The sequence below is a fragment of the Pseudopipra pipra genome, chromosome 2, assembly GCF_036250125.1.
Source record: "Pseudopipra pipra isolate bDixPip1 chromosome 2, bDixPip1.hap1, whole genome shotgun sequence".
Lineage (NCBI taxonomy): Eukaryota > Metazoa > Chordata > Aves > Passeriformes > Pipridae > Pseudopipra > Pseudopipra pipra.
In genome coordinates, this window is record NC_087550.1 from 37111211 (window position 1) to 37138937 (window position 27727).

Genomic DNA, 27727 nt, shown 5'->3' on the forward strand with positions numbered 1-27727 from the left:
TTTAGCAGTTGTGACCTGCAGCCAAGTGGGAGGCATGGACAAAGTGAAAGAACAGGAGACTAGAAAACAAATAAAATTAGCAGCATTTCAAAGCTCTTGCAGAGGAGAGAACAGCTGAAGGTAGAAAAGGAAGGGGAGGAAAAGAAGGAAAAAGAACATGAAACTGATTTCTCTCTTTCTTTCTTGAAGGAGATACCTGGTCAGGCAGCAGCCTGGGCTCCACTGCTACTGAAGGAAATGAACTGAACAGATGATCAAACAGGTTCCTCATCACAACATCCTATTAAAATAGGCAGCATGAGAACTTGGATATAAATTCACAAGTGCAGAAGGCACTAAATACATTTCCTCCCTACTAAAGCCAAAGAGAGCAGCTCTTTGGACAGGTGTAGCTTTCACAGCGGAGTGTCGCAGACTATCGCAAACGTGCGGCTCAGTCGCCTAACTACGCTCAGAGGCACGTTGCAACCGGGCTGGTACCCCGGAGCCTGCCCCGTGCTCAGACAGCGGCCATCCGGGGCTGACCGCTCGGCAGTAGGCCGGGCGGGGGGCTGCCCAGCGAGGGGACCCGGCTCCCACCGCTCCCCGGCACACCGGCGGGGCTCAGCGTGCAGGTGAAGCCGCGCCGATCCGGACAGGGACGGGGTCGGTGAGCGCCCGACCGCCCGGCGGCAGGAGAGAAGCGGCGACCCCCGCGGGCCGCGCGGGAACACTGGGCGGCTCGGCGCTTCGCCGGCAGCGGATGACCTTGGGCGAGTCCCGTGGAGAACATACATTCCGGGAGCGCCTCCTCGACCTCCCCGGAGCCGGTGCCGGGCGGTGGGAGCCCCGCGGCGGGCGGGGCGGGGGCGGGCGGTGGCGGCGGCGCGGTCCCTCCCCGCGGGCGGGAGGCGGGCGCGGGCTGCGCTCCCGGCAGGCTGCGCTGGGCTGGGCTGCGCTGAGCTCGGCGCGGCGCCGGGCGGGGGTCGCCCCACTTCGCTCACTGCCTCTCTCCCGCCACAGCCCCGGCGGCGCCTAAGGCGGCATGGAGACCCGGCGCGGGAGGCCGCGGGCCAGCGCCCGGAGCTGAGCCGGCCGGTGCGTACCCGCCTGGGGCCGGGGAGGGGCGCCGAGGGGATGGCGGAGAAACTTTCCACCGGGCAAACTCGGCGGTGCGCGGGGGCGCCGGGGGCTGCGGCCGCGACTCGGGGAAAGTTCTGCCTCGGGGACTCCGCCGCGGCGCCGTCTCTGCACTGTTCCCGTGTCCCGCTCCCGTCCCCGCTCCGCTCCCTGTCAGCGGCCGGTCGCGCTCCCTCTTTGCCGTGCAAGGTGCAGCGGTGGGCGGATGCCCCCGGTGCGCTCCCCGTTTCGCACGGGGGTTTAGCTCGCAAGTAGGCAAGAGCTGGGTTTTCATGTTTGAAATTTTCCTCACTACCTTTTCGATTATTCTTTTTTGTTGTTTTAAACTTGCAGCAGGGAGCGAGCGAGGGCAAGAGGGGGTGTGCGTGTCTGTCGCTGCTCTTCAGCTGCAGTTGCTCTTGGCTGAGCCTGGGGACTGGCTGCAGCTGCTTGGGATGAGGAGAGACTAATGTTACCGGGAGACCTGCCTGTTCGTATTTAGTTTTGTCTGTCTGTCTCTCTGTTTTTTCCTCAATGTTTTTAGGAGGAAGGATTCGCCTTGCCCTCCCTGTTCGCAGGCTCCAGCGCCGGGGCGCTGTTTGGACCTGGGAGAGCGCCCTGTCCAGGGACAGCGGGGGCAGCAGCCATGTCCCCCCCGCCCCTGCCGGGCTTTGTTGGGGCTGGTCGCTCCGGGCTCCGCGGAGCAGAGGCAGGAGGGTCCCCATCCGCTCCGCGCTGTCGGGGGACTGCCCTCTGCGTCCCAAGGGCGCCCGAAACTCGGCGCCACAAGGGTGTGTGAGTGTCTGTGTGTCTCCGTGTAAATATATGTGTGTGCAAGGCCAGAGGCATGCCCGGAGCGTGCATCTGTGCGAAGGGAACTTGCTCCGGCTGGGGATGGGTTAAACGTGGTTCTCCCAGCTCTAACTTCTATTGAAAGGAAGTAATCCAGCCTCCGCTGCCCACTTTTTGAACCCCGCTGGATTATTTGCAGAAGGAAAAGAAAGCCACAAGGAATGCATCAGTGGGTGCCTTTTCCCTTTTTTTGTTTTTATTTTTTTTTAATTTTTGCCCGTGGGGGGTTCGTGCCTTTGCTTTGTCGTCGGGACGCTTAAGCGTTGCCGAGTGTCCTTAGTCCCAGGTCCAATTAAAATAAATAGAAGTAAATGGGACATAAAGGCAAGTCAGCGCTGGCATCCCGGCAGAGGCACTAAAGCATCAAGTGTGGTTAAACGGAAGGGACTCAAGAAAATGAATGCTTCTCTTCGTACTCATTTGCTTTCCGTTTGCAGCGCTGTCAGACAGCTTAGCGAGGTGCATCGTTTGATCAGGATTCATGTATTCTTAACCAACCTCTGTCCAGCAGAAAGAAAGAGGGAAAGAAGGAGAGAAAGAAATAAAGAGAGAAGGAGTCCTCTGCATAGGCTTTTTAACTTATGTCTCATTTAGCAAATGCTTTGCTTTATGAAATTTGGGTTGAGTTCTCAGCAAAGGAATTAAAAATCAGGAGAGGGTGAACTATGAGGAATGCAGAGCAGGGTTGCTGCACCATTTCCTAGTTGCTGCCTGGAGTCAGTGCTTTCACTGAGGACTCATTCCTGGTCTGGAGCAGTTGTGGGGATGGTGTAAGCATTAGTTGGGAAAGCAGAACAAGGCAAAATAGCCTGGCTAGTTGTTGTCTGTCTTTTTTTTTTTTTCTGCTTACAATCAGAGGGCTTATCTTTCAGTTGAACAAAAATTTACTTTTGTTGCTTGGAGAGGACTTGGTGGTGGATCCAAGGAGAGAAGGAATGATCCTTCCAGAGCCAGGTTGCCTTTGGAGAGTGCTGCTGAGAAAGAGCTTACAGGTGTGATCCTTGCATTCCAAAAACACCAGAGTCTTGTTGAGAGAGCCAGGTAGGAGCCAGGGTACTTCAGCGCTGTAAACTAGGGATATCCCTCTGTTTGATCCTTTGGTGGTGCTAGTGTTGTAGAAAATCAGCAGTTTGGCTGTACTTGCCTTGATGCAGCAAATCATACTTTTATTTATTTTTGTTCCTGTTTTTTTCAAAGCTTGATTCTTAACATAGAATCTGTTGACATTGTAATGACTGTGCTCCATACCTGTGTGCTGATGGTATGCAGGATGATTCCTGAACTGTGTGATATGTTACTGTGTTGTTATCCTATGTGCTGGACTCTGATGGGGTATAGCACTCCCATTTTCCTTAAGTGCTGGCTTGCTCTATTTCTGAGGCAAGGGTCTTCTGTTCCACCAGGTTTCATTGTCATGGCTCCTACCATGTTGCACTATTGTGACCTGATATACTCTGGTTGATGGATTCTGTCAAATACAATGAAATAAGCAATTAGGAGAGAGTTAGGGTGTCTAGCCATTGCTTTTTAGGAGCAGTTTGTAGCTGCTGTTCCACTACAGATATATTTCTGTGCTGAGTTCTAAAATGTCCTCTGACACATGCCAACTGCAGTCATACTGCTTGTATTTACTGACAGGTTTTTCTGAAGGACAGAAAGTTGGTTAGGAAAAGATTTGTTTTAGAATGGTGTGCCAATATGAAACATCATGCTTCTGGATCCACATTTGAATCCCTTATAGGGTCTTCAAGTGTCTTAAATTTCTTAACTGTTTGATGAGTATTTGGTTGCTTATGTGGAGGGTTTCGTGACTTATGCCTGCAGTCCATAACACAAAAGCTTTTGGCGCTGTTAAGGCAGCCTTACTGTGCTGGCTGGAAGTCCCAAGGCAGAATGAGCAGGGACTCAAAATCGCTGCAACAGAGGTGAAATCCTGGCTGTGCTGACTTCAGTGGGAGTTTTGCCATAGATGACAATGGGCCAAAGCTTCAATCCAGAAGTAGTTCTTCCTTCTTGTTGGTAATCCTGCTGTATGCTCTAGGGAAGCTTTTTCTTTTCTGCTGCCACCCAGACTGTGTCTGTTAGGCAGAGAAGATAGAAGTCTCTTAGGATGTCATGCTGTGTCTTTCACAAGCACAGCATTCCTGGGAAGGAAATCAGGGTAGATAGGAGTGGAAACAAAACCCCAAATGTGGACACATGCTGATTGTCTCCTTGCTTGTGTCCTGAGTCATTCCAGGAACACGGATCAAGGACTCTGAACTGAGCACAATTAGCTTCTTGAAACTGCAAGGAGGGATCTGTCAGTGGCTGTAGCCAGTGCGTCCCCCAGTCCCTGCTTCTGTATTTGCAAATTATCGGTTTAGTGACAGACATTAAATATGTGAAGCAACAGTACATTCATTAATTCAACCCTACTTAGCCTGTGCAGACTGAGTTTTCTATGTGTGTGTGATCTAGTGAGCTATTCTCAGAGACACTTCATATATTTAGCATCCAGATGAATTTTTGTGTTAAATGACAGTGACAAAATGGAAGTGTTTGATACCTTTCTTCCACAGCTCGGAAGGTATGTGATACAGAACGTCAGAATATGCATTTAATCAGTGCTGATTGAAAGCTGGTCCAGGTCATGGCCATGTAATGAAACTGGTCTTTTCAACAGGAATATGTTGCTCCAGTTTATTATATTCAGTGGAATAGAAGAGAGTTTGTTAATATATAACAAAAACGTTGACTGGGAATGAGGTATTTGAATCTCTCTGATTTTTAAAATTTTTTTTTTTTACAGTGGAAACACTTTGGTCTCTGTAATTCCAGTGCAGACAGTTTTTCTTTGCAGTACATTCTTCTACCGTGCATTCACCCCAGACTTTTTGGTATCTTACTTGTGTATGATGACAAAAGAAATGAAAATATAAACTAATGTGAAACTAAGTAGCCTGTTTTGCATGTGCATTCTTTTTCCTTACTTTTAAAGACTTAAATAAGGAGAATATTTAAACTGTTATAAATTACAGCTTATTAATGTCTCTTAGCTTTTTTGCTATGAGGATTTATGCATCTAAACCAGAATTCTCATTTTCTCATTTAATTGAGATAAGTGTGTAGGCCTCATTTTATCCCAGTATAAAAGATTATATATATTGTAACAGGTATTGTATTAGACCCTGAAGTCACACGAGTCGTTAACATCTGAATGTGTATGTCAGGGCAAGTAAGTTTTGGGCACTGTTAGTACTGTCAGGATGCAAAAGATGGCAGTGCTGTGAAGAGGGATCTAAGCAAACCTCGCTGGGCTGTTGTTCAAACCATTACTTTGAGATCTGCATGGACTTCCAGCTTCTGGGTTTGCGGTTTGCTTTTTTTTTTTTTAAATAAGTGCAATTCAGAGAATTGATGATTATTATTATATACTTTGCTCCGAATATTGTCTAAACCTTAAGTACTGTATTCTCTTCAGTGCTTGAACTCAAGGGCTGAGCTTGAGGGAGGACTTGCTGGGTGCTGGACTAGAATACGCATCCAGTGGTGGTGGGAGAGACATGCTATTCTTATCTTGCTTATTTTTCTTAACTTCATATGCAATGCTACAGGGCAGAGTGGCAGGAAATCTGCCTGGTGGAAAAGGACTAGGGTGTACTGGTTGACAACAGCTGAACATGAACCAGCAGTGTGCCTAGGTGGCAAAAAAGGCCAATGGCATCCTAGCTTGGATCAGCAATAGTGTGGCCAGCAGGACCAGGGCAGTGATTGTTCCCCTGTACTCGGCAGTGGTGAGGCCACACCTCGAATCCTGAGTTCAGTTTTGGGCCCCTCACTCCAAGAAAGACATTGAAATGCTGGGGCATGTCCAGAGAAGGGCGATGGAACTGGGGAAGAGTCTGGAGCACAAGTCTGATGAGAAGGGACTGAGGATGCTGGGTTTATTTAGCCTGGAGAAAAAGAGGCTCAGGGGAGACCTTCTCATTCTCTACAACTACCTGGAAGGAGATTGTAGCCAGGTGGGGGTTGATCTCTTCCACAAAGTAGAAAGCCATAGGACAAGAGGAAATGATGTCCAGTTATGCCATTAGAGGTTTAGATTGGATACTAGGAAAAACTTCTTTATGAAAAGGGCTGTCAAGCATTGGAAGAGGCTGCCCAGGGTTGAGTCACCATCCGTGGACGGATTTAAGGAGTGTGTAGATGTGGCACTTGGGGACATGATTTAGTGGTAACTTGGCAGTGCTGGGTTAATGCTTGGGTTTGGTGATCTTAGAGGTCTTTTCCAAACTTCATGATTCTGTGAAAACTACAAAATACAGGGTTATTTTGGGTGAAATTGGTGTTGCATGGGATTAGTAGCAAGGCTACCACCAATATGAAAAATTCCTGATTTCACTCTTTTTTTTTTTCTTGAAAGAATCAAGAGCAGACCTTGAGTAGGGTTGCAGGGATGTAGAGAGATATAGGGTTTTGTGTTGGAAAATTCTCCATTGTCTTATTGAGCTGTTGTTGTTTTTGCTGATGTTCTTGGTGTATGAGCCTGGCTACTATAATAATTATACATAAACTATGCCTGTACTGTCTGTCATCCACAGTAAATCAAAGGCATGGACCCTGCAGGCACTTAGAGCAAGTTAACACAAATGAAAAACACCATTGGCTTTGCCTAGGAGAAAATATTTTATTTCTTTTTCCTAGATGATGACACTACTAATTGTATGGCTGTCAGTGCATGAGCATAACTTCTTTTGACATCAGTGAGTGTTGCCTTGATCATTACATGTTTGCCAACACAGTGCAGTCTCTGCTGCAAGGGTTCAGTGGTGCTGTCCTTTTGCCTCTGCAGAGTCCACTGCTCCATCCTTTGGCTGTGGAGGTGGTCAGACAGATGTGGCAAAATGTGGGGTGGCTCCTCTGGACTGAGATCCTCCTTCCTATTTTACTATCTAAGCAGATTTCTCCCTGCTTTTGAAAAGCACCCCTGATTTTTAGAATTATTTTTAAATGGGTTTAGCAGCCCATCCTTAGATGTGCTGGGCTTTCCAGGCAGGTAGCCATCAAAAGGCTGAGTTAGATCACTTCTGTCTTCAGTGGAGCTGGTGGTGCGGTTTAATGCTGACTGTAGTAAGAGTTGGTTTTGGAACATTCAGAGCTCTTGAAATCCTGCCCTGCAGCATTTCCAGCTTCTTAGCTTGGTCCTGTAGAGCATCTGGGGAGGGGGAAATAGTTTTGATGACTTCCTGTAGTGCTGGTGAGAAATGATCTGTCACCAGCTCTGGAAATGCACAACACAACTTGTCTCTGCTTGCACTGTGCAAACCAGCCATAAATAATGTTTCTTCCATGTCTTTGCAGACTTCAAAGATTATTCCAACTGTTGCAGGAAGCCTAGTGAGAGAAGGTAGCTGCAAGTTTAATTGTACCTTCAGGACTTTAGCTCAATCAAAATCTAAACAATCTGATAAAAATTACAGACACTTCAATGTTGTTAAAGGTTAAAAGCAAGCCCTCTTCAGAACAACTATTAATGCTTTACATCTTAAAATAAAAGAGCTTATTAATATTTCCAAATAACATTGAACATACATTTTTGCCTTCAAACCGTATGAGCACTTCACATGATAGTACAGATTATATTGGATGATAAGTGCATATAGTGACAGCATAAATGTCAGTTTTGCTATCAGATATGTTGCATTGATATCTTTTTAATATTAAACATGATTATGTCCCACATTGCTTAAACAAATCACAGCACCCAGAGTCTTAAGAGGATGCCTTTGTGTTCTGCCACAGGGTGAAATTCTTTGTTGAGTCTTCATGTTTCGTGCAATCCTAGAATGGTTTGTATTGGAAGGGACCTTATAGATCAGCTAGTTCCAACCCCACACTGTGGGCAGGGACACCTTCCACTGCATCAGGTTGCTCAAAACCCATCATCCAGTCTGACCTTGGAACACTTCCAGGGATGGGGCATCCACAGCTTCTCTGAGTAACCTGTTAGAGTGCCTCACCACCCTCACAGTAAAGAATTTCTTCCTAGTGTCTAATCTAAACCTACCCTCTTTCAGTTTTAATCCACTACCCCTTGTTCTATCACTACACTATAAAGATTCCCTCTGCAGCTTTTTTTTTAAGCTCCCTTTAGATACTGGAAGATGCTAGAAGTCTCCCCAGAGCATTTTCTTGTCCGGGATGAACAGCCCAAATTCTCTCAACCTGTCTTCATAGGAGAGGTGTTCCTGTCCTCTGATCATCTTCCTGGCCCTCCTCTGGACTCACTCCAACAGGTCAATGCCTTTCATGTGCTGAGGATCACAGAGCTGGAAGCAGTAGTCCAGGTGGGGTCTCGTGAGCAGAAGAGAGGGGTAGAATCACTTCCCTCAACCTGCTAGCCATGCTTCTTTTTGTGAAGTCCAGGATATGGTTGGCTTTCTGGGCTGCCAGCACACATTTGTGGCTTAAATTCAGTTTTTCATCCACCAATACCCCCACGTTCTGCTCATGGCTGCTCTCAGTCAGTTCTTAGTCTGTGTGTGCTTGGGATTGTTCTGACTCATGTGCAGGACCTTGCACTTGGTCTTGTTGACCTTCATGATGTTTGCACAGGCCCATCTCTCAAGCGTGTCTAGGTCCCTCTGGATGACATCCCTCCAGTGTGTCAACCACACCACACAGCTTAGTGTCATTGGCAAAGTTGCTGAGGGTGCCCTCAATCCCACTGTCCATGTTGCTGACAAAGATGTTAATGCCGGTCCCAAAGCTGACCCCTGAGCAGTGCCACTCCTTACTAGTCTCCACTTGGGCATTGAGCTGTTAACTTCAACTCTTGGAGTGTGACCAACTAGATAGTTCCCTATTCATCAAGTGGTCCATCCAACAAATCCATGTCTCTTCAGCTTAGAGATAAGGATGTTACGTGGGACTGTGTCAAATATTTTGCACAAGTCCAGGTGGATGATTTCTGTTGCTCTTCCCTCATCCACCAACACCGTGTCCCCAGAGTAGAAGCCACCAGATTTGTCAGGTATCATTTGCCCTTGGTTAAGCCATGTTGGCTGTCACCGATTACCTCCGTATTTTCCATGTGCCCTAGCATAGTTTTGGGGAGGATCTCCTCTGTGATCTTACTGGGTACAGAGGTGAGACTGACCGGCCGTAGTTCCCTTGGTCCACCTTTTTAATCCAGCAGTGGGAACTTCATGGGCCTGCCATGACTTCTCAGATACGTTGGACAGTGGCTCAGCTACTGCCTTTGGCCAGCTCCCCCAGGACCTGCAGATGCAGTTCATCGGGTCCCATGGATTTGCGCAACTTCAGGTTCCTTAGATGTTATTGAACAGATGTTCTCCTGCAGTGAGTGGTTATTCCTTCTCCCAGTCCTTGACTTTGCCTTCTATGACTTGGGCGGTGTGACTGGAGCACTTTGCAGTGAAGACTGAGGCAAAAAAGTAAAAAGTACCTCAGCCATTTCAATATCCTGGGTAACCAGGTCTTCTGTTTCCTTCTGGAGAGGGCCCAAATTTTCCCCAGTCTTCCTTTTATCATTGGCTTACCTATAGAAGCTTTTCTTGTTGCCCTTTGAATCTCTGACCAGATTTAATTCTGTCAGTTCTTTACTTTCCTAACTTGCTCCCTGGCTGTTCAGACAATCTCTCTGTATTCCTTCCAGGCTACCTGTCCTTGCTGCCACCCTCTGTAAGCTTCCTTTTTGTGTCGTAGTTTGTCCAGGAGCTCTTGTTCATCCATGCATCCATATTTAAATAATTATTTAATAATTTTGAGATCTACATGTTTGGGATGGGTTTGGTTAGGTTGTTTGGGTTTTTTTTGAAAACTGGTGTTTGAAATTCTGTCATTCATATTCTGTAAGTGACAATTAGATAATGACAACTCGTGGCTGCAGTCAGGTTAGTGAAGTTGCTGCTTGCATATCTGCATCTTTGTGGTGAGATTGCATGTGAGGCAGAATTGCCAGCTTGTGTTGGGATGACCTAGCTTTATGGATTTTCACTGCAGTGCAATGCAATGATGGATACACTGGTAGTCAATAAACTCAGAGCTGAGGTTTTACGTAGACATTTTTTCCAGAGGCTTTCTTTGATATCTTTTAGTCAAAATTCAGAACACCACTATTCACCATTAGGATTTTCAAGGAAGCATAATTGCTGATTTCCTTTAGAGAAGACTAGCCTTTTTTGTTTTTGTTCTTGCACTTCATAAGAAAAAAAAAAAGACAACATTTTCTATTTCTGCTTTGCCCTAGGTAGTGGGTGTCCATATTATTGCAGTGGTCCATAACTAGAAAAACACTGTACTACCCAGAAGGAAATGTTCCTTTGGCAGAGAAGCTAGAGGATTGGGTGGAACAACAGTAGCAGTAATTATTACTATTGTTATTTTAAGCTGGAGGTTTTCATTCAGGGCCAGGATGCAAATAGTGAAAAGGCAGCTATTGCTTTCCAGTAGCCAAAAGTCTTCCATGTTGTCAGATACTGAATAGCTGGAGGGTGACATGAGGGTGGCATTGTGATGGTAAAACCTTCTGGCACTTTTGCCACTTGCCTGGACCACGAAGGCTGGATAATTCTGTGAGTTTTCATGAAGCAGGCTGGTTTTAAGTCTTACTGTTGACTTTCTATGGGTGAATACAGTTCTCTCCAAATGAGGTGTGAGCTTTGGATCACCTGGGATGCACTGGACAAGGCTTTGCCAGCTTGCCTTGCTGCCCTGTTCAGGCTGCTGGCTCGCTTCCCTCAGCTTTGCACAGCAGCATCTGTTTGGGAGGTTCTTTCCCCAGCATGGTTTGTGCAGGGAATATGTAAAGATGCCCATAGGGCTCCTTTGGTGGGTTTACTGCATTAGTAAAAAGCATTGTGATTCAGATCTTTAGAACTATAAACAAATTTTCTATGTGCTTTTGCAGCCATATTGTGAGGTCAGGAGTAAATGGTGAGGTATGTATGCTGCTGTCAGGGCTTTGGGAATTGACCCTTGCCAGTACGTGATGTGTCTGTTGGGCTGTGGTTTGTCTTTGGGTGAGTTTACACAGTGAGGTTTAGCTGGACTCATGCTGAGTCCTGGTCCTCTGAGTTTGCACAGTGCATGCTGGAGCTCTGCATTGGAGCAAACCAGCAAATCATGCTGACAGAGAGAGCCTGAAGGGCCCTGCTGGAAATGAAACTTGTGGTGATTCCCTGTGGATTATCATGCTATAGGGAAAAAGACCTGCATGCCATGTTAAAGCAGCAGGATGCAGAGCTTTCTTTCTTTCTCTCTGCCTCCTCAGCTGTTTCCAGAAGCTGCATTCTGAAACATCCTTCCAAGAGCTGTTTCTTTCTGTTCGTAGTGGTTTAGTGACAGCTGAAATGATTCTTTAACAAATATCAGTTGATGTACAGCTGACTTTTTCACATGTAGATGGTGAGCCTGGAAAGTCTAAGGAGAAAGTGAAAGGAAAGAGAGAGGGGATTTCAAGTTAAGTAAAGAGTGAGTAGAATGTACTTCCATGTCTGGGCATGGGTTAATGACTGTTGATTAGCAAAGGATGGGGAAAAGAAACAGTGGGAAGGGGCATTTTTCTGATGGTAGTGACTGAATAAAGGAATATGGAAGATTTGGGGTCCTGGACTATGCCAGGTACCTGACTGGGGAATGGGGAGAGGGAGGAAGATGATAGGAAACTTCAGCTGTATTTACCCTTACTTTAACTGTTTTTGTTGGGTTTTTTTTTAAGCTGTCTTAAATACCTAAGATTTCCATCTTGGCTAAAACAACATAGCTAATGTCTTTTTTTGGCGTTCTTAGATTGACAAGCCTAAAATGTGCTTTCAGACTTAGTTTTTCATTGGCTAACTTTCTGCAAATGGAAAGTATGTCTGGACATAGATTCTGAGAGACAGTGATGTACAAAGGATCTGGCTGAGACTGAACCAAATTTGACTCTTATCAAAATTTTGGTAATTTTGAGGATGCTTTATCCCTTATGCTATTGGCTTGTTGTTTTGTCTATAAAAATGAAGATGATGGTAATACTAATAAAAGCTATTTTCTACCTATTCCCAGAAACTTTGAATAAAGCATTATTGTGATAGGCAGATGAGCTAAAGGAGTGTTACTGAAGAAATTCACATCACTTCTCTCACTAACTCTTCTGAGAGATTTCCTTCTGGCTTCACAATTTCTCTAATGCACAAGTTCTTCTTAACCCAAGCTTTCATAACATGAATTCCATCACTCCTTCAAATGTAACAGTCTATTACAGTCGGCTTGCAGTGTATGCCCTGCAAGGGATTCATCTGCCCAGTGGACTGGCCTGGCTCACATCCGCAGTAAGAGGGTCTTGGCAAACAGAGGGAATTTGAAGCATCCTGCAGTGTTCTCTTGTGCATAGAATTTGTCTTTCTCGCTTTTGTTGCTCTTCATCTACTGCATGTTCTTCTCCCAGTACCCAGCCGCAGTGAGACATCCTCAGTGCATGTAACAACATGAAAGAGAGCTTAGCCTTTTAGATCAAAAGTAATTTGTCTCCTGATTGATGTGTTGCTGGAGCTGTAGGAGCATCATTTCTCATTTGGGTAGTCCTGTTGGGTATGTCAACCCTGCATCTTGAGTGTTGGTCTCATGTTGCCATTAGGACCAAAACTCCAGCCAGAGGTCAAGCCCTCCACTGAGTTTGTTACTACAATGTGGATTAACAATTAATTAACAGTTAATGAGTTTGTTAATCCATGGTGGTCGCTGGTGCTCCCAGGCAGCTGGGAGTTTATACAGCAGCTGCGTGCAGAAGGCAGGCTGGGCAAGGAGCTTGTCATGGCCACAGAGCATGCTGTCCTTGTGTATGCACTCTTGCAGATGCCCTTCAGAGGTTATATGGAAATATGCACTGACTTTAACAGGAATCATTAAGCAGAAATTATGTAGGCCATTATCCTGTGTGGAGTGGGAGTTCTTGTGCAGTGTGTGTGTACATTGAGGATTGTGGCTGTTATTGTGGTACATCCTTACCGTGTGATGCTCTAATATGTTTTAAAGTTCATAATAAGATTGACCGCCTTCAGGGTGCACTTTGTGCATGGGCTATTTTTACTGTACTGAGGGCATAACTGTATTTGTTCCTGAAGGTCAGCAGAAGTCCTAGTTTCTGCTGTCCTCTTGGTTAAGTAGTGCTTGGCATTTGTGGAGCCGTTTTCAATCCACTGCGGTGAAACTGAGATTAGAATCTGATTTTTTGGATTTCAGACGAAAATAATAGTGACTTCTCGTGAATGTTCGTATCCCTGCCAGTAGAGGCTGGATGACTTAATCTCTGCATATATCAACATGTTGATCAAGTTTCACAGCAAAGTATCCAAGGCTAACTATAACAAATATTTAAAAATGTAAGCCTGGGCTGTAATTTAAAACCTTTCTTGGTTATACAGTTCTGAGTGTAATGGGAGTGACAGCTCAGGGCTGGATTTTAGGATAGCTTTATCTGCAGTAATATTCAGCTCCAGGTCTATCAAAACAGCCTTCTAAAGCCAGAGCTGCCTGTGGCATGGCATTCAATCAAATATGCCTTAATAAAGTCAGTGTGAGGTTCCCTATCGAAAGGAAAAATGAAGTCTTTGAGAATATCTCCTTTTCAGATACCTGTTAGGAGGTCCCAGGGCTGAGATGCTGTGAAAATGACAAAGTTGCATTAATTCTTGATGTGTTTCCTGAGAGAGATGGGGCTAGTTGGTTTGCTCTTTCCTTCCTTGTCTTTGGGCGATGCAAGGAGCATAAGGCTGAAGCCCATCTCATGGGTGGAGATGGGAGTGGAACCCTTTGCAAAGTGATTACTGAGGGGCTGCTGTTTGTAGAGCAGGATTTTAAAACCAACTAGCATACAGAGCTGCATGCCGTGCCTTGCAAATGGAGGTACTTCAACCTGCTTATTCCAGCAGGTCAACCCCAGGTGCAGCTGACAGGGATCAGGTGGTTTTTGAGACCTAATGCAGAAACGCCAGAGACTGAACTCGTCCCATCTTTGCCATTGCCAGCCAGAGCACTTCACTTGTAGTAATGTTATTTTGTCATGAGCCAAACAAAACCACAGAATTAAGCTAAAACCACACCAGACTATGGGTTTTAAAGCTATCAGTCAATCTATTAATTTTAAAGAAAAACCTTTTTCTGGCTTCCTTTCCTGTACTGATTCTTTTTTAGCTCTTAACGTCTCTTCCATGGCCATTCAGGAGTTGACTTTGACACTAGGTCACTGGGACAACAACAGGAATGAGGAGTGAGGGGTTTGCCGCCATTTACAAAATCAATGACTCTTTTCTCCCTAAGAGTTTGGACGCTGAGTTGGAGCAGACTTCATAGCTGGCTGTATTGTGAACGTATAAACATTTGGCATCTTCTATAATATCCAGACTTTCAAATCTTCCTTGAGATATTCACTTAATAGTTACAGGATGAAAAAGTAAGTCTGCAGACCAACAGTCCCTGCAAGAAAACCATTTTACCATCCTTGTTCATGTGCCAGGGTTCTTCCCTGTGAAGCGAAAAGTGGAAATCCTGAAACACTGACAAGTGTGGGAATATTTCCCAAATTCAATTGGAGAGAGATGTTATTGCCTATCACCTTCAGGTCTTGTATTGCACAAGTCTGCAAAATCTCTGGGAGTTGAGTTTTCCATCCAGGTGTTAGCTTGTCTCATCCCCAGCAGTAAGTCCCAAAGCTGTATCTCCTAGGAAGGGATGAGTACCAAGCCCTCACGCTCCATTTAAATGGACGGACCGGTGCTCCACCTGCAGGGGTACTGCACAGACACAGGATCCTGATTTGTTCTGGTGATAGCTTTCTTTAAGGAGTTCCCAGAAAATATTTAGTATATCTTGGTATTTAGTGTGTGGGTGTTTCATAAGATGAACCTTTAGAAGGAGGGAGCTTATGGAGCAGTTTGATAGGAATGACTGATAATGAGTCAAAATGCTGCTAAGCAGCCCTGAGCTGCTGCTATCTGGTATGGTCCTGCTGGTTGTCACAGCCAGCTCCTTCTGGAGGCTCAGTTTTACCGACGTACTGTAGACACAGCTTCAGCCCATAAACATGTAGTGTTTCACTGATAAATATCAAAAAGCTTCATGAGTTGGGACAGGATTCTTTCTCCCATTTTAGAAATTAAGAAATCAAGGCAGAGGCAAGTTGAATTGACTTGCTCCATGGCCACATAAAGGTTAGGAGTTGAGTGAGATACAAGATCCAGCTATCCTCAGATTTTGATAAGCAGCAGACCATGCTCAGCAACTCTCCCTGAGAGGGAGAAGACACAGTGAGGAGTTTCCTTTAAGTGGGAGCTTTTTACTTACTATACAGCTGGTGGAGCCAGGAGGAGACCATTCCTGAGATGGGTTCAGTGCAGTTGCAGCCCCCTAAGCTCCCTTTGTGGTGGGTATAGCCCTCTTCTCCATTTCACCATAGGCTGGCCGATAAGCCTCATCCTTCCACTGAAACCCTTATCTAATGTGCTCACTGGTTTTGTCCAGGAACAGAACAGCACAGAGATGAGTGTAAGATGTTCTGGATCCACATTCTTCTGCTGCTACCATTTTCTTTTATGTTAATCCACCTTGACTGAAACCAAGAATCACCTGCATTTTCTCTGAAAAATGAAACTTTGTGATTTCAGCCTTTGGGGCTCTCCTTCCTCTTGTAATTTCATTTAATTTGCGCTGTCTTGGACTATCCTTGAGCAGAATGTGCATTTATGTATATAGCGGGGAATACCCAAGGGAAGAGAGCAACAAAGAAGAAAGCTGCCTTGCTGCTCCTGAGTCCCTCCTGCAGCGCAAGCCCTGGCTACATCCTTGACTGTGCATTGCATAAGCTTTGCCCAGCACTGCAGTGCTAACAGAGTGAGTCATGTTGGTTATGGCGCTGTGCAAGTTGATTTAACTTAACGTCTATGTCCCGCTCTTCCCTTTCCTATAAGAGACAATAAGTGGTATTTCTCTAGAGAAAACTGATCCAGACTTTAAGGTAGTCAAACATCACCCATGACCTTTCACAGAGGTGCAATTTGTCCAAGTCCAGGGAACTGATGCCTGACCCCGAAGAAGACTCCTGGGCTCCTTATCATCATCAGAGCTAGAGATAAAGGAATTGCATGTATGAAAAGTCACCCTAGCTTAGTAACAGAGGCCCCCTCTATGGTTAATGATAAGCACTTCCAAGTGGGTTTCTTTCCTCCCTTCCCGTGTATCTGGCAAGGCAGTTGGGATGGGTGATTCATGCTGCTTACATTGATTAGTGGCAGTGGAGTTGACTAATTTAGATTTGATTCATAACTTTTAGCTGGCTGACTCAAATGAGAAAAATTCCTCACTTACCATCTTGGGTGAGTTTAGTGACCTCCAGCAGTGGCACCACACTAGTGTCTCTTAAAAAACAATATTGGTGGAAGAAAAGAATAAAGAAAGATATTTAAGAAAAAAAAATTAAGTGTCACTGCTAGGTTTCTCTTATTTTGAAGACCCAGGATGGTTAGCAATTGCTAATGTGTTTTCTTGAGATGTCTGCTATTGAGAGCATGTGCACATTGTGTTCTGTGAAAGTTTAGGATGAAAGTCCTTGACAAAACTAAGCATGTTTAACTTACAGATACTCTGTAGCTGGGAAGCAGCAATTAGAAAGGAAACAATAGCAGAAATTAAAAGAGGAAGAAAATTCTATTAATTCCTGTCTTTTTGGTAGCAGGTAGATCAGTGAGCTGAGAAGGACCCTAAACAGATTTGTGGTTCTCACCCAGGGAGGTTGGAACAAAGATGGTGAAGCAGAGGTGGCAATTTAATCACAGATTGGTTGCTTAAAGCAAAGAGTACTGGATACATAGTCAAAATTGCAGAAAGCATCTTTTATTCTGATTTTGGAAATAAACATAAAGCTGGTGTTGGTCCTGCATTCCTATGCAAAGAACCCATTGTCCTTTGGGTTTTATGGATGGAGGAACTAAAGCAGATTGATTGAGGCCGTGCAAGATTATTTTGTTGCACATGTGATTGCTGACCTTGGTGCGAGGCACTGTCTCTGTGTGTGTCCCATGCAGGGCAAACCATGCCACTGTGTGGGTGGCAGGAGGACTGTGGATCCCCCCCTGCACAGGGCTGCGGTCACGGGGTGTGCGGCAGAAATTGTGCCCCGATTCAGGACACACAGAAAGCCATTTGCGTGATAAGCAAGTGACGACATGAATTCCCTCTCCTCAGTGAGCATGAGGGTAAGAGTCCAATTATTTTGCACATAATGAGGAGGTCACTGAAAGAGGGACTGGAGTTTGGCAAGGCAAAATGGGAGCGTTCTCTTGCTTCCATTTTGCACTGGGAAGCCTCATTATTTAGTTACATGACTGTGGATAAAGTTGTGGCTCTTGAGGTTTGAAGTGCTGGGAAGGCGTCAGGTGTTAGCTTGATCATCATGGTATATCTGGGGATCACATAAGGTAGAAGAGGAAAGAGGTTGTTGGGGGTGTAACTGTATAACATAGCTTTTTTGGAAACATCCTAGGGATAATGGAAAAGTAATTAATGGGGCAGAATATGGACATGTCAGTACAAAAAAGAATCAAGTCCTGGGGCAGAATATGGACATGTCAATACAAAATGGAATCAAGTCTATTAGTATTAACCATTATTTATTTTAGTTTTTTTCAAGGAAAGTTTCAAACCTATCTTTATGCAAACTAATGTTTATTAAATGAGGGATTCAAATAATGACATGTCAATCTAGGCAACTGTAAAAAACTGAAAGAACTGCACTGTTACTGCAAGGGATAGGATGCTAGTGCAATGAAAGCAGTGGGTGGGATAGGCATTGGTACTGGTGAGCCAGGAGTGCTCTGGGGCTGACTGGTGATTGCAAAGCTGCAGGAAGAGACTTGTCAGCAATCTGGAAAGCCCAGTCTGTTGTCTCAGTGGAAAATATGGTGAGAAATCCCGAATGAGCCACTGTTCTGAAAATGCTTTGGAATCTCTAAATTTTTACTTATGTTTGATTGGTTGCTTTGACAGGAAAGGACTTTCACCCAAATGGAATTGTTTAGGAACATTTTTAAAATCAAGAGTGTACTTCCGTTTTCCAGTCTTCCAGAATTTTTTCAATTGTTTAGGTGACAAAGTGGAAAAGAGATAACAAGAGATGGTTGTTGCACACTGAAACCTGCTAGGTATTCTCCTTACAGTTCAAAAAACTTCCATAAACTTAAATGAGATGCTCTAATAAAAAGTGTGTGCATGCACAGAATTAATAAGCATCTTCATCTAATATTTCTCTTTTTATTTTTCTATAAATTTACTTAACGCACAGAGAGACAGCAAGCAGTGTACCTGTTTAGTTATCACATTAATGAAGCTCTAGGTTGAAAGAAGATGAAGTTATAAAAATGAAGTGCTTCATGGCACTGATTTCTCTAGATGCTAGCAAGGCAGAATTTGAGTGGAGATGACAACAAAGTAACGTCTCTGTGGGCTAAAATGCCAAATTAAAGAAAATGTAAATAAATTAACTGAGTCATGCTGTTACTTTGCAAGCTAAGGAAGTTACACAAAGAATTTCTAGAGTCTTCTAGAGGTTTGTAAAACTAGTGATGCAGCACTAAAGGCGTATGACATATTAAAATAATTTCTTGCTGTTTTACAAGTTTATGTTTTGGAGTGGGGAGTTTTTGAGAAGAAATAATGCTTCATTTAATACACAGCTATATGGCAGAATCAGTTGCAGGAGTAATGAAAGTCACCACACCAAATAACTGAGACTAAAAGACAAGTCCAGTCTTTTTCAAGGTATCAAATGAATCCATAGGAGTGTTAGGATACATTAATCAAAGTTATAAATTAAAGAAATTATCAGAGTCATGTATGTGGCTCTGTTGCCTCCACAGGGAGGTGGTGGCAGTCTGTCTCTTCCATAGGCTCTTGTTCCTGCAGCCCGTCCTACAAGGAATTTTAGAACTACATTGATGTACAACTTTCTCTCAAAATAAACTTGATATTTTCATATTTATTGTCTCGGTGGCTTTGTTAGTGACTACAATGAATTTACAGTAAAAAGGATGTTCCTTCTTCTTCTCCCCCCTCCACCCATCTTCATTTGTGCTTTGTGTTCAGCCTGGGATAGTAACATCCAACTGGAAACATCCCTCATCTCACATGGCATGAGAATCAATGGCTTGGATTTTATTTTGATGCAGTATGCAGTACAAGTATTTCTTATGCAAGTCCAGGTTGCATTTAGGCTGAAAAAGGGCTCCAAAATATGTTTTGGTCATTTTTTTCTGTCTTGATTTTTGTATTGTAAAGATATCACCCATAATTCGTGACCTTATTCAGTCATCTTTGAATTTAATTTTCTTTTAAAGACATTGAAGGTTTTTCTCTTTGTTTTCCCTCTTTTATAGAAGTGAAAAAGTATCAGGTCATATCTGCCTTTTAGAATTTTGTGATTGGATTTGCTTTATTTGGATTTTCTGATTGATTGATTTGATTATTTCTGATGTATTTATTTGGATTTTCGTATTTTTTCAATTTTTTTTAATTTGAATTTTCTGTTGGTATATCTAGTCTAAGTTTGTAGGTGGCAGGGAGTTAACTTTTGGGTCTTCTTTTTTTTCCTGTTTCTATGTTGGCCTCAGATTGATGCAATTTTTTTATTACTTTCTGGAAATAGAAATGCAAAGAGATAATATACCTATGGAGAAGTAATATCTATCTGTAAGGAGGCGAGTAAAAAAAATACATATCCTGCAGAAATAGAATATATATTAGTTTACATTTCCTTCTGTATTTTCAACTTTAAGAAGTGGTAGGGTGAGCTGCTGTTGCAAGCTTCTGGTTAATCTAATGTTTTTAAGGTCTGCTTTCCATTGCAGTCAGGGAGACTTGTTCCACATTCAAGTTGGTAATTCTTGACGCACAGAATATTTTCCTTCTCATTAAAATGTATTTATTTATTTTGCAGTGAGAATAGCTTGCTTAAGATGCTTCTTTTGATCTTTGGTAATGTCACAGACTGAGTAAGACTGCTAGCATAAAGTAATGTTTATCTCATTTCACTTTTACATCCACTGTTAATTGGACCTGAATAATATAACCCCAGTGGAAAAACTGATTTAGTTTGTTGAGTCTCAATATGATGTCCAGTAAGATGCAGGTAAGTGCTTGGAAATTGTTCCCTGTCTGTAACTGGAAGGCTTCTTCATGTGTTTCTGTGATCTTATTTGCATTTATTGGATTTTAGGCCTTTTAAGAGAAAGGGGGAAGGGGGGAAAAGTATAGCAAGAAGTACAAAGTTTTAGCAAAAACAATTTTTTTGAAGCTTGAATTTGTAATATCACGTTTCTAGGGCAACAACTTCTTGTAATGCAGATCAGCAACTGAAATACTTCTAGCAACTGGAGAGTGAAGTTAGCAGGACCCATGATTGGTTCTGCAGCTGATACTGGCAGCTTTGTGGCTAGTGGGAATTGTCCTGCAGCTCACCTTTTAACTGTTGTCCTTTTGGGGAGCAGCAAGAAGCACTGAGTGATGCCAGAGTTATCCTCAAGAGAGGTTGTAATTTCGGATGCTGCAAGATCGGGGGGTGAATAAAATCAGATTTCCTATAGCTCTGAGGAAAAGTTCTGAGACGAGGGAGGAGGTGACAAAGTGAACTTTCTCCAAGCAACTTGGATTACAGAGGAATGTGAAACTTCACAGTTTTCTCCCATCTTGCTCTTGAAAGTTAACACAAGAAATAGATAGGAGTGGGAGACAGTTTTCTGACATAAATCCCAGATTATTCATCCTCAGAAATTGAGATGGTGACAAGAAACTGGGTACTCAGCAGAGAGTTACCCAAGAATTTTGTTGACTGAGTTAAATCCTCCAGAAAGCAGGTGTTGGGTAAATGTTTTGATTCCTTGCAGTGTATATTTGCATATTTGAAACTTTCTGGTACTTATGACTCATTTTAGTTTGTCAAAATCCTAAAAAGAGCAAACCAGCAAGGTCCTTAATTTTTATGGGATTGCCACGTAGGGGCTTCAAGATGTTCATGCCCTGAGCTGGGCTCCTCAGAATGCAGGCACAGCTTGTCCTACCACCATCTTGAGGGTGATGTACCTGCAGGTCCTAACCATTGGCATCTTATGGATAGCTACAGTCACACCACACCTCAGACTGTGTGAAATATCTTTAACCCCCACTGTCTGATCACTTCCAACCCTGAATCTGTTTTCTTCTAACACCTCTGCTGGGTCCCTCTTGCCCTCCCCAGCATAACTTGTATCCTGCTTCTTTACCAGGGTGGCTATGTGTTGGTGTTACAGGTTAGGCTGTAGCAGCAAGAGCTCTGGCCCTTCATGCTGGTCCTGTGAGGTGTTTTAAAGGTCTAATGGAAAGTGAGGCTTCATAGTGGTATTTTGTCCATACAGGTTTATTTTCTTCATGCAAATATGCAGGGGGGGTGGGAGGAGGAGAAAACATGCTGAAAGAGTAACACTGGATGCCGTGCCTTGAAGCATTTTTTTTTTCTTGATAAAAAAGCTTTTCCTGTAAATTTTTCAGTTTTGTCAGTTCTCATTTGCTGGGATCATGAAGGATGATAATATAGTCTGTGTAAACTTCTTTGGTGTATTTTTGTCTGGTACATTAATAGCTTCCTTAGTATGTGAGGAAAAGCAAGTCTCAACTTACTAGTTGCTGATCAGAATGTGGAAGTGGTATTTTTTTTCCTAAAAACTGTAACTCAAGGTTATGCATGTGCAAAAATAGCTTTAGGGTACAACAAATATTTTCTTCAGCAGGTCTAGCTCATTTTATTGACATATTGTTTTGTAAACTGCGGGTGACTTGTATTGTTCTCAACCAAAATAACTTGCATCAATCAACATAAGAGTGTAATTAATTTGCATATTTTCATTGTGGAAATGATCCAGACTTTTTGTTACTCTACAGTGCTAGACTTGAAAGAGGAAAACTGTAATAACATTTTGAGTTTGTAGTTTGTTTTTAAGTTATTCTTCACTTCTGATTGTGCTGGAGAAAGTGTTGTGACCTTCTTAAATTTGTGCTTGGCATAGCATTGAATGAAAATAAAGAAAGACTTATGAGTGATATTGTATTTTGTGGCTGTGTCATGCATCAGTACAGCCTTAATGAGATGAGGAGAGTGCGGCTATTGTGTGCCGTAGCAAAATGTAGTCCAATACACTTGTTCAGAACAAATGCAAGAATTAACTATTTCCTTTCTGTGTGAGAATCTGAGGCCAGCAGAAGATACTATGGCAGATACAGTCTGGTGAATTTTTTCAGGGTATGCCTGGCAACTCTCCGCATGCCAAAACCAAATGAAAATGTGTAGAGTATTGTCTTTGAATAGGCAAGGGCTGGCTGCTGTTTGTATGAGGCACCAGAAGGTCTCAAAACCACCTGAACTTCTCTAGTCCATCGGTGAGTTGTAGTTAAAGCACCAGTTTCTGAATGATGAAATGCAGGGAGCGGAGTGGTTATCACTGTGGGTAGATTTGACAGGAGGTAGCTTTTGGGGGAGTGTGAACTTATGTCTCTGAATGTGTAGTGGGAGGCCTCTTCCTCTCCTTCTCTTCACCCTGACTATACTGTATGTTTGATTATTAATAGCTGCTTTTTTTTCTTTTTACCTCCATAGGGTGATGGAGCAGTGATGTAGGCTACTCAAAGCCTCCATGCAAGAAGATGCCACACACAGGCAAATCCTGTTACCCATATCATCCTTAAGAACAAATTCTTATAATTTTAAACCTGAGACAATGTAATGCAAAAGAGTCCTTCCTCATTTTACATTATATATTCTATGTTACAGTGCTTGGTGTCTTATCAGCATATTATATGTCGTCACTTTGACCTTAATTCCTCACTTTTAAGCACCACCTGAGGGGATATCACTGGAGGTGAGAAAGCTTCCCAGGGAGGCGGGACACCAATAAAATTTGCCTGACGTGAACTAAGGATATCTTTTGGGAAAAAGCAAACAAACTAAACAGTTTTGTTTCTTGCTGTTTTTATTCTTTAAACAGGATTCCTGATGTTTCATTTCAGGAAATGCCTGTGAACAGAGGATTTTTAGGCCTCTCTTTCTAGTGGCTTTCTGATGGTGAATGTTGCATCACCAGTTCTGCAGGAGAGATGGTTGCTGTGATTAAGCTATTGCTGCTGGGGAGATGGGGGCTGGAATCAGATTTTCTGGCTTCGAGTTCTAGTCCTGAGATGAGGTGCACAGTGGTACTGCTTGTGCTGACCAAACATAAGTAGCATCTCTGTGACCACTGCTGAGAAGCAGCAGGTTGGCCCAGCTCACTGGTTCCCTAACTTCAGAGTATGTGCTGCCTCCTGCTTGCTTGTAATCCTGGATCTCACTCTTCCTGTGCCCATGCAGAAAACCCCTGCTTCCATGCAGTGATATTTTCAAGCTGAATGTGCTGGTGATGGCTTGGTGCCCATATTCTGCTTTCACTCAAGCAGGTAACCCTCCCACTTTCCACGGAGTACCAATAAGCTCTCCAGAGCTTTCCTGCATTTTTCCCTAGATATATAGAAGAGTGGATAAATTTCCTGATTTGCTGGTAAAAAATTGGAGAAATGCTTGATCCAGCAATGAAAAAGTCCCTGTAGCTATTCACTCAGGGACATGAAAGGCAAAGGAAACCACAAGAGATGATATAGACATAGGGCAGTGTGACTGTTGGCAAATTGGCAGGACTGGGTTAGTCCTAGGAACTCTTATCTGTGCTAACTCTTCTGGGAAGTGTCCAGCTGACTGGAGAAATGCAGTTAGTCTTTCAGTAACTTGCAAATATTGAAATCTGACTTACATACCTCTCCAAATGTGTTCTGCTTTTCTTCCTTTCCACAAAACCAGAAGTGTCAGGGTACTGCAATTCAGATTCCTTTTTTGACTCAAGCACATTTTCTCATCCTGCTTACTTTGAATCAAGTGGTGCTGGGGCTTGAACTTGGGCTGTCCTCATCCCAGGTTAGTACATTTGTCTTTTCTCTGTTCTTAATTGATGTGGTCTGTGAGCAAAAGAGAATTAGTGAGCTAATCTAGTGTAAGCCTGTTCTCAAGAGCTTCATTTTTAATCTCTTCCTAGAAAACAAGTGATGGGTGCAGTAGATGGTGCCAAACACAGGGACCCAAACAGTACACCCATGCTGGCAGAGACCATGTTCTCCCATCCTTGCTCTTTGTAATGACTTTACGGAGTATGAAAATTCATGAGCATTTTATTTTCCTTTGAGTTAAGGAATTATCTGATCAGCTGTCTGTCACTCTGAGAGTGTCTGGATGCTGACAGTGTCTGGATGCAGTCTGTATTCCCCTTCCATCTCAACTCTTTTTAAAAGCTCCTGACTAGTATCCATTGTCCTGGCAGCATCCATGGGCTCTTTTTGGAGTGCACGCAAATGACTGAGGCCCAAAGCCAACTGGTGCAGTGCTCACTGAGCATTGCAATGCTTAAATAGGCATGAAGGCTAGAGTTGTGTTGCCTAAACAAAGAGATCTACTCCCATGTTAGGAGCTTTAGGGTAGCACATGGTTGCTGGTTCAGAAGTGCATGTATCCCTCAACTTCCAAGATGCATCTAAAATCAAAGAATCAGAGAATATTCTCAGTTGGAAGGGACCTACATACCATCATGCCTTAGTGCTTGGGCAGCTGAAACTCTTGTAGGCTTCTGCTAGTTAAGTGATAGCAAGGATGAAAAGCAATCTGTATTTTAATGTGGTGTGGTGCTCCACAATTTTTTATTCTTTCCTAGCAAAACAGAAATGTATTTGATTCTGATCTGTTATGTTTGTTCAGTATAACATAGAATCGTGGAATGGCTTAGCTTGGAAGGGACCTTAAAGATCATCTAGTTCCAAGCCCCCTGCCATGGGCAGGCACTCCTTCCACTAGACTAGGGTGCTCAGAGTCCCATCCTACTTGGCCTTGAACACTTCAGGGATTCACAACTTCTCTGAGCAACCTATCTAATATTAGCAATATCCATTGCTAAAGAAGTTGGAATATTTTTTTAGAAAGTGCAATAAAGACGAGTTGAAAGGTAGCAGTGTATTAAAATAAATTCACTGTGGTAAATCCTATTGGAATGTGCTTGGATCTAATTCTTTAGCAGGACAGGGGTTTGGCATTATACAGGAGTTAGGTGTGCATTGACAGCTTCCACTATTTTAATTTGCTTTACTGTCATGTCTTGCAAACTTATCTCTACTGGCATGCTATTTGGTGCATTTAATAACTGGATAGTGTTAAAATAAATCATAGCAAAGGGAAGATGGAAAAGTAAATGAAAGGAGCTCAAACACTAAATGAAAGAAGAAATCCAAATTTCCTTAGGTTTGGGTTGGGTTTTTTTTTGTTTAAGGTTTTTTTACCTTTTAAAAATTATCTACGTTAATCTAGCACTGTAGTAGGCAGTTTGCATCTGGCCTTTTGAGAACACATTCCTCTAAACAGGTAGAATAGGCAAATAAATACAAATAGTGATGTGGATTCTCTGATTGTCTGGGATACTCAACTTGGGTGAAGCTAAGCCTAAATTTTTTTTGGTTTTGCTTTTTTTTCTGAGCTGCACCAAACTCCTGCAGCTCACAGGATCTACCTGATTTCACCCTTCTTGAATGGGAATGTGTGTTCTTCCAAATGCCATTTTAAAACATTTGCAAGCAAGACTATGGTTCTTTCCTGAGATCTATACTTTTTTCCGGAAAACTTCATAAAAGAGTTTGGCGAAATAAACACTTGAAGAAAAGTACCAAGATCAGTGTTTACAGAGCCATTGTGCTGTCTACTCTCTTATATGGATCTGAATCATGGGTCGTCTATCGCCACCACCTGCGACTCTTAGAACGCTTCCATCAACGCTGCCTCTGTTCAATCCTAAACATCCACTGGTCAGATTATGTGACTAACACGTCTGTTCTAGAACAGGCAGCAGTTACAAGTATTGAGACCATGTTGCTGAGAACACAGCTGCGCTGGGCAGGGCACGTCTCAAGGATGAAGGACCACTGCCTCCCTAAGATCTTGCTTTATGGTGAACTTGCCACTGGCTGCCGCAAGAGAAGAACCCAAAAGAGAAGATACAAGGACTCCCTGAAACAACATCTCAGCCTTGGCCATATTGATCACCATAACTGGTCTACTCTGGCCTCCAATTGGGAGGTCTGGAGGCACACCATCTATAACGCTGCTTTTTTTGAGAAAGCATGCAGGATCACTCTTGAGGAGAAAAGACAATGCAGAAAGAATCGTGTCTTGCAGAATTTACCACCTAAGAAGTCTTTCTGTTGTGCCTTTTGCAACTGGACATGTCTGTCTCGTATTGGCCTTTTTAGGCACCAGCGCGCTTGTAACAAATGTGGGTAGAGCCTTTCCCAAATCTTTGTTCGCGAAGCCTAGCCATGATGATGAGACCTTTTTCCCCCACATTTGTATGTATCTTTACAGACAAAAGGTACTGTAGCATTTTAAACCAGTTTTAAAGTTAATGATTGAACATGATGATCTTGGAGGTCTTTTCCAACCTAAATGATTCCATGATTCTGTGTTCTAATTCTTTTGGGGGATTCAGTTATTGATGGGGATTCAGTGTGGTGTATAGGGTTTTGGAGGAGGAAAGCAGTAGCTGTTGCTGCCATGGAGAAGGTGAAGCAATAAGATCATCTCATAGGGTACCTCCTGGGTTCAGCATGGAGCAAATTCCTGACCATATCTGGTTGCTACAATGGTGTTCCCATGATGTCTCATGTAAGAGGGGAGGTTATTACCATTGCCAGTCCTCAGCGAGGAATTGTACTTCCCTTGAATTCTCCTTGGCTCCAGTCATTCATCTGAGCGCAAAGGGCTGTTGTGACAAGTTCCTTCATGTGCAAGGGCAACATGAAACTGGCTGGATTTCAACAAACGCTGGTGCTGAGTAGTGCTTGTGTTGTATATATACAGTTGCAGAATGCTTTCAGAACGAATAGTCCACAGCAAAGCTGTTTTAATGAGCTGGAATGCCAATTGTAGCATATCCTACCCAATCTGGCAGTGCTCTACTGAGCTGAAATACCTTCTTTGTTCTTAAAATAGCCCCCACTGATTCAGATTTTAATTGCAGATATTACAGCTGTCAAAGAAAAGGAGAGATGACCAGATGATTATGTTGATAGTATAAATGGAAGCTGGGGATATGTCAAGTTCCAGCCTTTAGATCTTCCTTCATTGAAGGACTATTGCAGATATGCCTGTGTGCTGTAGTGATTACGGGGGCAGAGGCTCTCTCTAATGTTAAGATGACCCTGAAGTGCATTGTGCCTCATTATATCCACTGTGTTGACTAAACTAATCTGACAATAAGCATGTAGGACTACAATGATTTCAGTGCTAGCAATGGTAACAAATAGGCATAGATATTAAATCATCTTGGTTAAAGCCTGAGGCTTGATAAATCGAGATGGAATTTACTAACGCCCGGAGAGATTGTGATTCAGGAGTTGAGTTAAAACAAAAAAATAACAAAGGAGGTGAATAAAATAAAAGAATTTTAAAGTTTGGGCACCAGTCTGCATGATTGCATTGCAAATCAGTCAGCACTGGGCAGAGGGTGAGAACTCCTGTGTAAGGTTCTGAACTGAACCTTTTCAGCACAGACATGTCAGGAGCAACCATCAACCAGGTGGGCTGCCATCATTGCTGTTTTACTTCATTACATATTGGTTCTCAAGTTTTACAAGTTCATGGATTGTCCTATGGAAA

The 27727-nt window shown here is 43.4% G+C and overlaps 1 protein-coding gene across 11 annotated transcripts in view; it reads left to right on the plus strand.

Annotated features, from left to right (window-relative positions):
• The first annotated feature begins 911 nt into the window (after positions 1 to 911).
• FAT3 (FAT atypical cadherin 3) overlaps positions 912 to 27727 on the plus strand; it is a 413377-nt gene continuing 386561 nt past the window's right edge. For 8 of the 11 annotated variants that reach the window (XM_064645033.1, XM_064645029.1, XM_064645034.1 and 5 more), the window contains exon 1: positions 920 to 1077. The gene's annotated coding sequence lies outside the window, so the exon portion shown is untranslated. Of the gene's footprint in view, positions 1078 to 27727 lie in introns of all 11 variants that reach the window. The other 3 variants (XM_064645041.1, XR_010428221.1, XM_064645040.1) reach the window with 3 other exon arrangements.